Here is a 10504-nt window from a genome sequence, read left to right on the forward strand (position 1 = left end):
TTCAAAAGTAGCCCAAGGCTGAGCCAAACCACACAGTTTTTCTATTTTTTTTTAAAAATCCAACTCAACCAATCTGAATCTGAATTAAACGCTGAAAACGGCGTCATTTTCTGATCAGGACAAATAAATCAATGAGTGAAAGCCTGCAGGGCTGCTGTAACTTTCCCAGCATGCTTGGTTGTGAAAGCTCCCATGGGCACGTTGGGTTTACATTTTGAACTCTTGAATTCTCGGAGCAGCTGAATGTGGAGAACATGCTGTTGCTGGGTGATAAGAAAGATTTCCAAATAACTTCAGGGACTTTGGGGGAAATTGTGTTTTGGTGGAAAGTTTGCATTGTGTCTGTGTGGCTACATCTATACACTTTTCGTTAAAAAAATTCCAACTTAACCCTTTAACACCGAGCGCATTGAAGACAACACTTTTGCATATTTGCACGGTAAGAAATTACTGTAATTACACAGCAGTTTCTGAAAGCTGAGAGGTTGCACGTCAAAGGCAACGTGTGATTATTACGTTAATTTCACTCGCGCTGTTGCAGGAAGCCGGCGAATCAGCTTCTTTGTCACCAGAAAGGAGAGAGTTGGTGAAAACACCTGTACATAGTTTCCATTTTTTTGGCCTGTTATTACACATTGAGACCAAAACTCAAACACATGTTATTTTAAATGTGTGTTATATTATTTCACATTTCAAATTTAACACGCAAAATCTGGTGTGCATGTACAACTACAGTGTTTTTTTTTCTTCTTTATTTTAAATATATATACACTATTTTGACATGCAATAAATTGTAAATAACTATTCTGGAAAAATGGGCAAAAGCACATTTTCTCGCTCTTTAATGGTTAAAATAAGCAAAAAAGAAAAGTCCAGGTGGACATTTTGAGGCTAAGGTATTAAACCCCAGCATTTTAGAGCCCCTAAAAGAAGACATTTAGAAACGTTTAGAAACAATTTCAATTTCAGTGTTGGCTCATCATCAGTTAAATAAATAAATAAATAAACAAATAAATAAAGACCTTGTTCTTACTCCTCACTATTTCTTTGTGTTAGTAATCAATGTGCAAACTTAGCAAACAATTGCTAAGGACAGAATCAATTTATTTATTAGTTTATTAGTAGTATAAACATAGATTATCTCTGACATTGAGATAAAAACCCTCATCTGGATACAGATCGTTTTTATCAGATGTAGCCTCTGTGTGTGTGTGTGTGTGTGTGTGTGTGTGTGTGTGTGTGTGTGTGTGTACACACCTGTATTTGTTACCTCTTTTTCTGACGTAAATAATGTGAGTTTAATCTGGATTCAGTTCAAATCAAAATAAGAACAAAACATGTGCACAGTGTGTCCAATACAAAATCATTCCACAGCAGAATGGAGGCTTAGATTAGACATTTCTCGCACACGCACACACACGGATATCCACTTTGCATGCACGATTAACCCACCGACCGGCTCTCCACTGCTGCTTCAGTAACTGGTGGAGCAGTTTGGAGTGAGTGCTGGAGAATAATGAGGTTATTACAGCATCACTCCATGCTTCATTACCCCCTCCGCTCCCTGATATCTCAGCTACACCCGCCACATCGTCACCGCTACACTCAGCTACACTCGACAGCTTCTTCTGAGTTTACAGCACGTCCGGCACAGTTTGGACTCAAACCAGGCACACATTACTACACTGACGATCTAATGTGTCGGATCAAACGCAGAAAAATGAATTTCTCACATGTGAATGTATAATCAGAAAACACTGTGCATTTATCATTGGTTCATTTACTGTTTGGCTGGTTATTTACCAGTTGGTTGATTGATTAACTGGTTGGCTAATTGTCTGGTTAATAAGTTGCTTAATTGTCTGCCTGGTTTGGTATCAGGCACGTCGTTCGTTTTCCAAACGGGCCCATCAGTGGGTCCAATCCGGCCCCAGAATGAATTTGGGAAAATTTCACATTATAATTAGAATTTAATCATAATGTGAAATATTGTATTGTCCAGTTACAAATACCTGTAAATGGTTCACTCATATTGTTGACTTAATCAGGTTGTTCATAGTAACAATAGGTTGTTTTGTAAAAAAGATACATCATTTAAAGTAAAATAAAGGGAAACATCAGGGAGTGCTTGTTGTTAATAGGTTATTATGCCATTGTTTGACTGGTCCGGCCGACTTGAGATCAAATTGTTGCTTTATACATGACACAAACACTAGTGAACAAGTGACGAGCAAAGCAGTTATGGAAATGTTTTTAGCTGGAAAATGTTGAGGAAACAAAACTGGAGTATTGAGTAAAGTAAAAATAGCTGCTGCAGCGTTAACAGTGACTCCAATAGAAAAATCTCATTTCTGACACTGACAGGTTCAGGTGATTGTTGGTGTCATTAAATGATTCCCTCCCTCCAGAGTGATTATTTGTGTTTAAGACTAAAAACATGTTGTATTGGTTTGTGCTGCTCAAAGACAAAACACGAAAGAGAAAAACAACATCACAGCTCAACTAAGCTGTGGAAGAGCATGTGAAGCTGCTTTCAGACAGGCGCTGAACTCCAGCCGTTCTCCATTGATTATACAGAGGCGCTGGAAGTGAGAACACAGGTGTCCTCAGTGGCTCCCTGTGTTTAAATAGTCTAAATGCAAGTGGAGGCTCATCTTTGAGCCACTGACCAAACATTGGGTTTGGAAATTGTGACAACGGCGTCCTTTAGCTCCTTGTATTTAAATAACAAAATCAACTAGTCAACTTTACAACTCGGCTGACCATGTTTGAACCAATCAGAATTGTCAGATTCATTTCACTACTTTAAGGAAACTTGGGTTTATTTGAGGACAGTGTGAAAGTCAACTCTCGCTCACGTCGGACAATTGCTGTTGAAAGACGATCCATCACAGTTGATGTTTTGGCGCCTGTAATTACATTTTTCAAAGTCACATTGTTGTAATGTCGTGCTGCAGCGGAGACACTCGGCTTTAATGAGTGGATGCCAAACATATTGTTTCTCAGATCCATGGGAGCCAACAGTGAAGATAATGGGATGTTTAGTCGTTTCTGGCATTTGAGTTCATTGTGATTAATGATGGATCCCCAGGACTGATTTTCAAAGCTCCTTCAAATTAACTTCATCTTCTTTCGGCTCCTCCCTTTAGCGGCCGCCGCAGTGAATCATCTGCCACCGTCTCGCTCTGTCCCTTGTGTCTTCCTCTGTCACAGCAACTGTCCTCATGTCGTCCTTCACAACATCCATGAACCTTGTCTGTGGTCTTCCTCTTTTCCTCACGCTCAGCAGCTCCATCTCCAACATCCTTTGCCCAATATGATCACTAACCCTCCTCTGCACATGACCAAACCATCTCAAACTTGCATCTCTTACTGTATCTGAGCTTTCACTCCATCCTCGTCACTCCCAAAGAAAATATCAGCATCTTCAGCTTGTAGTACTTCCATTTCACTTTTGTTGCTATCTTTCAGTCACACATCACCCCTGACACTTGTCTCCACCCACTCCACCCACTCCACCCTGGCTGTACTCTCTTCTTTACCTCTCTTGTCCAGGTGTTTAACCCTTCTTTTATCCACTAATCCAATCACAGACAAGATTTAGCATGCGTACTTCCCATTACTGTAACTTCTAGACCGTTTGAGAGATTCAGAAATGTTCAAAAAAAAGAAAAAGAAGTGGCACAGTTTGAAAATGATGACATTGAAACTTCCACTGTTCTGGAAAATAGGGAAAACAGCGGATGCAGCGGGCAGGAGGAGGAAAGGGTGGACGGATGGGGAAACCAAAACATTCCTCCGTAGTGCAGGACACAAATACCACTCGATTAATAAATTAAAGTGGCAACAAAACACCACCGTATATAAACAGCACTACGACACGCATCGACCACAAACGCTTCTGCTGCGCGCTGCCGTCTCTAGAGGTTCACACCAAAGTCCCTTGCAGGAGGCTGAGAGCATCTTCTCAACAGGTTTTTTTTGTTTTTTTTTTAAATGAACTCTCACTAACACATACCTCTCATCATGAATGAGATTATGAATTTGATCATAAAGAAGACATTCCACTTTGCGTCGCTGACTTACCTTGAGAAGCTTCAGGACCGAGACATCCTTAGAGACAACAGGCTCATGAGAGAGCAGAGCAAACGGGAGTCCTTGCGTGACAAGGCAGATTTAATGTTTCTGCTCGCAGATGCTCAGACCAGCTGATCTGAATACGAAGAGGCCGATGCTGCGGACAAAAGATCCCGTGGGGAACAAGCACACACCTCCCAACACCTCAACCCCCACCCCAACACCTCCCACACCTCATCCTCTCTTCATATGGAACTGCAGGAGTTCCCCCCTCCTTGCCTTCACCCCAGGGCTAACACCCACCTCCCCCAACTTACCCCATACACACACACACACACACACACACCACTCACACTCAAGCATTCTTAAAGTGAGGATCATGTTGAGAAGCAACATGTCCCAGGATTAAAACGCCCGCCCAAGTACTCAACTCAGCAACTTTACACTACATGATCTTAAGGGTTTGGGGTTTGTGCGCATGCTCAATGACTTCTCTGTTTTTGGTGTGGCAGCGTTACAGCGCCACATACAGGCTCGGCATATGTACTACAGCATTTACAGTTTGATGCAGGTGAAGACGTTTGTTGAAACGATGCCGTGTTAACGGAACATTTTATAAGGGAAAGCTCTGTGTCTGTGTGGACAAGGCCTCAGTGCTCTAGGGCGCATGAACACAAGAATGAATTTAGAAGAGACCACAAAAGTTTGCATCATTTTAGATTTTTATCCCCATATTTGGAGCCCTATAGGTCACACGGTTGAAAAGAATCTCACTGTCTCTATCTTTGTGGTTTTCCTTCTTGGGTTTGGAGATTGTTTGGCCCCGCGGTTTGGTTCATACGGTCTCTGTTTCTGTGATCGTCCGTGTGGATGGAGACATTTGTAAAAAACTTATTTTTCCATGTGCATAAGGCCCTAGGATTACTGTACATTCCACACTACACAATGCTGTGTGGTCAGGAGTATTTGCGGTCTTTGTCGGGGGCACGCGCTGCATGATCTTGCACAAGGACGATCCCCAACTGGTATGTCTCATCACGAATGCATGTGTGGTCTCAAAAGCACACGTGAGAAGTGACAAGGGGAACCATCACTCAGTTATTTATAGAGTTGAATTCCTCCGGACAGGCACAGTTCGTAGAAAGAATAAGGCGTGCATGTTTCAGCAGGAGTTTTATAGCCCACAGTAGCTGCAATTATGTCCCTACAGCAGCAGCCGCTCCTCCTGTGCTCCTCTGGGAGCTGGAGCAAGAAAACTTAACACCTGCCTAACACACTCATTTCAGCCCATAGTGTAAAGAAAAACAAAATCTATAACAGTTCTGTCAGACCTCAGAGTGTCAGCACTGCTTGTCGTGTTGTACATCACATGTCTTCCTTAAGTGGACAAAAAGCAAGGCCCCATCACATAAATGACTACATTTAAAAGGTGAAGACATGTTGTGTGGTTAGGATGAGGTTAGAGTTAGGCCAGTAGTAGTTGTGATCGTGAGAGGAGCGTGGAACATGGAATACGTTTTAACGTATTAGAAGAAGAAATGACGTTAGGGTCGGTGTTAATGTTGTGATGTTGGTTACATATAAACGAAACGAGTGCTGATAAGTGTCATAAGACTGATGTGTAACAAGAGCAGCTAAAGAACAATCGGTCACATGGGGGGGTTAGAAACCTGAGGTGTGCACCACGGTCCAAAGAAATTTCATTCTACACCATCGTGTCGCACAATGAGGTAGCGGAGGCGGATAAATCAGCCTCTAAAGACAACACTGCACAGGATGCCACAGTTCAACCTGCAGACATGAGTCACCGCTCGACACCACGTGTGTTATCAAATTTGCGAAGCCACGCGGCTGCATAATGTCTGTCTCTGTTTGGTCAAACGTACTATTTATTCCAGCAAGAGGCAGTAAACGCATCTGTTATTAGCCACGCTGTCATCAGGTGGGGTTAATAGAGGGACCATTAGAAGAGAGGGGACAGATGGGGGGTGGAGGAGGGGAGAGGGAGATAAGGGATAACGAGAATGAAGCTGTGGTTAGAGTCAGTGAGACGTTACTCGTAAAGTTAAGCTACATTGAATCAAATAAAAGAAGGTGGTGTAGGTAACTTCCCATGAATGCAAAGCATATTAAATGATGTATAATCAAAAAATAAACAGATTTATGTCTGCTATCTTGTCAGTCTGTTAAATTAGGCATGGTAAAAGGTCATAAATATGAGTTTGTTCATTTTGTTATAGACCAAGACAATCAGTTATTTCAGTCCGAATCTGTACAACATTTGTACCAAATTTGAAGAAGCTCCCTCTCTGTGTGTCTGAATATTACATTGATAACATCCAACATACTTTGGAAGGACACAGTGACCTTTACTTTTGACATCCAACCACACATTCTAAAGAGGTAGCCACGAATCATCGACCACATTTGATAAAAACCTCAAAAAATTGTGTTTACAAAAAATGGGACAGAAAACATAAAAAGATAATTCCTCTGGTCAAGGTTTGTGTTTGATATAGAGCTCCTTATCTTCACGGCATGAGTGAGGAAAAAAAAAAGGTCAGTAGATACAGTTTGACAGATCAGAGCTTTAAAGGCTTAAAAGCTCTGGATTATAAAACTTCCCACTAAGTGATCAATACGGTATTGAACTGATGCAACAAAGTGGCCGTTATATAATCTCTGTTCTGATAATAACAACATTCACCCACTCAAACAGGAAACATTAGATAGTGCTGATGTAGAAGTGCACACGCACACTTGCTATTTTGAGTGCAACAGTGCAGAGCACTTCAAGTATGTGGATGATTCAGTAAATAGTCAAACGCTGGCATCGGCTGCCTGTTACATATTCAGCTGTAGGTGAGGTGAGGTGTCTAACATCTCACTTGAGCTCAGATTAACTCAGATGATCGTGATGAACACACTATAGTAAATTCTTACTGGATGTGAGTATAATGTGCACTTCTAATATAACACTTCTTGGTGTTTTCAGCCACAGTGTTGCTGCATGAAGCTGTGATGTGCTACGTCTTCCTGTCTGAATGCGATGCACCACAGATATGAGGCCGTCCATCTGCCATCAGATCTCCGAGGACAGATGTTAATGCCAGGTCTGAACTAGGTCAAACGCGTACACAGCAGCATCGCCACACGACACGATAGAAAATATGTGGACGCATGTTAGAGTTCATCTTCTGTGTCTCTAGTTTCGGACATTGTACTACAGACGTCAAAGCGGGAGTTTGATCCCATTCAGACACAAGAACGTGCCATGTTTTCATTTTACCAATTTTTCAATCGCCCTTACCCTTCCTGATTGGCAGTTAGTACCTCGTAAAAATGAGGTCATGACACCTGTGGTGAAAGCATTGGAAATTACGCCAGTTCAGAGGAAAGCAGGAGAATGAAAAAGAATAATACGACATAAAAACACATGCACGAGAGCCGGAGCAGATGCGCTTCTCTCATTCTCTTACTCCGAGTTCAGATTACTCCCCTCACTTAGATGCACTCACATACCAAAAGCTGGCACCAATTAATCTGATAGAAATGTTTAGTACCAATGTAACGCAGAGGGTAAATGTAGAAGGACCAAATTCAGACCCCATCGCTCTCCTCTTTGTCAACTGAGATCGACTCCAGTTGCTCTGTGACCCTCAGAAAAGCTGCTTCATTGTTATCTGTGCCTTCCCATAACTCATATGTTCAGGCTTTTTGATGAGTAGAATCTTTTCATAATAAACTGTGATGGACGCAAACTGCAGTAATCGGTCACTGAAGCAGCAAAGTGTGTCGCTTCAACTGTGGCTTCCTCCACAAAACACACCTCTATGTAGTTTTAGTGTCTAAAATCATCTCAATCCAAATACACGTCACGTGACCATTCAGGTGAAAGCAGGAGGCAGTCATTTGCCTTTCAGAATGAGGAACAACAGCGCTGACGAGTCAAATTTGATTGTTTTTCAACTGCTTCTGAACGAGAAGCGTTAGTAACGCTTTGATTCACAGCTGGTGGTCGATTCACAACTGATAACAAGTCGGTAAGAGAATGTTTAGCGTCCAAACTGTTTGAGTTTTCCAAAATCCAAAATCTCACTCTCTATCCAAGTTCACGAAATCACAACCCCCAGAGTTTACTCATTAAGCCAGAACCAGCAGCGGTTTCCAGAAGTCTCTGCTTTGCACGGTGGACGCCAGCGATCACCATAGCAACAGTGATTTGAAGAAGACCTTATGTGGATGCATCAGTCACTTTTAAGATTTTAACATGCAACCAGTAGCAACTGGGTCAGCGGACATGAAGCAACCCATTTATACATGCGCTCATTTATTAATCATGTCCTGAAGTATTAATTATGTGTTTGTGCATCTGTACACTCCACAAGCATCCTGCATGTGTGTGTTGTTGTTGCTGTTGTTTTTGGCACAAACACAAACTTTTTGAAGAGCAGAGTAACAAAGCCTGGTCCTCATGACCACTGACTGTCCAAATGAATGGACGGTGATGGAGTGTCATAAGAATAGCTACACAAACCTCTGTGGGGGGTTTAATTAAGCGTGGTTCACCACACACACACACATGTTGGCAAAGCTCCTGTTACAACACTGTAATGACTTGCATTCGTTTGGACAGTCTGACCAAACACTTACCCCTAACCAGTGCATTCCAAACCTTAATCTAATAACAATTTACAACTTAATCCACATCAGGATCAGACTTTTTAATCCCCATTAGACCTGGCAAGGTCCGTGTTCACACCAGAAAACAATGTCCAAAAACAGGTCTATTAAATTGTAAATGTTGCTCACCGTGTCTGTAGAAGTCAAGTGTGTCACTTCCTCTGATTTGACTCACTCCATCTCCTAATCCAAGGGAAGAAAACCGGTCCAAAATCAATCCGCCATCAGGGCCAGAGCATCTGCACAAGTCGGCAGTGCTGTCAATCTACACTCCACAGTCAGCCTGAGTGAGTGCGTGTGTGTGCGCGCGCGCGTGTGTATGTATGTAACGCACTCACATCAAACACTGCTGCAAATGCCGGCACACACACACACGCACGCACGCACGTACAAAGAGAGGACGGAGCGAAGTGGTGGCACAGAGACACCGTGTGAGGCTGCGGAGCTGTCGGGGGAAGAAGAGACTGAGGACGGGCACAGTTCCGACCCCGCGCGGTGAACCCCGCCGGGGTTAGAGGAGTAAGCACGGTACCGCTGCTCTCAGCTCACCGGACCCCGCCTCTGTCTGTCCGTCCGTTAGTTATGTCAGACTGTTCACCGGGACAGTCCGCCTGTTGGCTCCGAGGTAAACTCACACCACGCTCTGCCGAGTGTTTCTCCTGAGAGTGGCAGTGCAGCAGCATCCTTTACTCCTCCCACACACCGGGAGAAGCCCCGCCCTCCACATGGATCCAGCCAATAGGGGAGGCTATTCTCCCTCTCTCTCTCTCCCTCTCTCTCCCTTACTTAAACTATTATCAGTTTATTCATGAAATACCCAACTGATCAGAACCATCAGGTTTCAGATTTAAAGTAACTTAAATCACCTTTCTTTCATTCTTTGATGCTTAGTTTGACTTCAGCTGCTTGTCTTCTCAATGATGTTCTCATGCCTGAATGCTGATTAAAGGTAGGATTAGCAGCAGCAGGCTACATTTTTTAAGTCCAAGCCCCTTTTTTCAGACTTTTCAGACAGGAACGTGCAACAAACACAGATTCACAAGCTCAGCGCAGCATCAGTAACTTTCTGTACTTTTTCAGTAGTTTTTTGGATACTTTTTCAAATGACAACATGATGCCGAAAAACAACAAATAGTCTCAAAAGACATAAATTGAACCTACCTGTAGAAACAGGGCCACCATCATCTTCCAGTTGTCGCCACCGTTCAAACGCAACACCGATTTACACTCTGCACTTTGATCGCTCTGCATCAGCCTTCTTCTTGGCAGTAGCTTTCCCAGAAAAACGTCTTTCGTCTGCGTCCAAAACACCTTTTGTTGGCACCTTTTCTGTCCAGTCAATAATCCAACACTTTAGTCCTCACAATCTTCTCTGAATCTAATCAAAGACTGTAATTATTACATCCACCAAGGGGGTTATCATTTTCCCTGTTTTTCTGTAAGCAGTCAAGTCAAGAAGTTATTGTTCTAGTATTGTTATTACTTCAGCAAATTTCAGACGTTTATACTTCAATAAATGTACTTTTCTTATCAGTATGCATTCAAGCGTTTCAAATGATTGACTGTATACTATTTGAGCTGCTGAATAGTTTGCTGTTGGTTGACAAGATGATGAACCATGTCATTGAAACACCATTAATTATCCCTAATTACTTATTGACACTGTCAATGATTCACCTTCTAACATCAGGAAAAAACAAACTAAAATAAAAGATTGAACTTCATGTACAGAGGCAAAAATAAA

The 10504-nt window shown here is 42.5% G+C and overlaps 1 protein-coding gene and 1 long non-coding RNA gene across 2 annotated transcripts in view; one reads left to right on the top strand and one right to left on the bottom strand.

The window, feature by feature from the left end:
* LOC122772395 overlaps positions 1-8442 on the top strand; it is a 32671-nt gene extending 24229 nt beyond the window's left edge. The window contains exon 4 of the long non-coding RNA XR_006360774.1: positions 7073-8442. This is a non-coding gene — a long non-coding RNA (uncharacterized LOC122772395). The remainder of the gene's footprint in view (positions 1-7072) is intronic.
* Positions 1-9416, bottom strand: part of large2 (LARGE xylosyl- and glucuronyltransferase 2) — a 43237-nt gene extending 33821 nt beyond the window's left edge. The window contains exon 1 of the mRNA XM_044030412.1: positions 8890-9416. The gene's annotated coding sequence lies outside the window, so the exon portion shown is untranslated. The remainder of the gene's footprint in view (positions 1-8889) is intronic.
* Positions 9417-10504: the final 1088 nt, after the last annotated feature.

The sequence above is a fragment of the Solea senegalensis genome, linkage group LG7, assembly GCF_019176455.1.
Source record: "Solea senegalensis isolate Sse05_10M linkage group LG7, IFAPA_SoseM_1, whole genome shotgun sequence".
Lineage (NCBI taxonomy): Eukaryota > Metazoa > Chordata > Actinopteri > Pleuronectiformes > Soleidae > Solea > Solea senegalensis.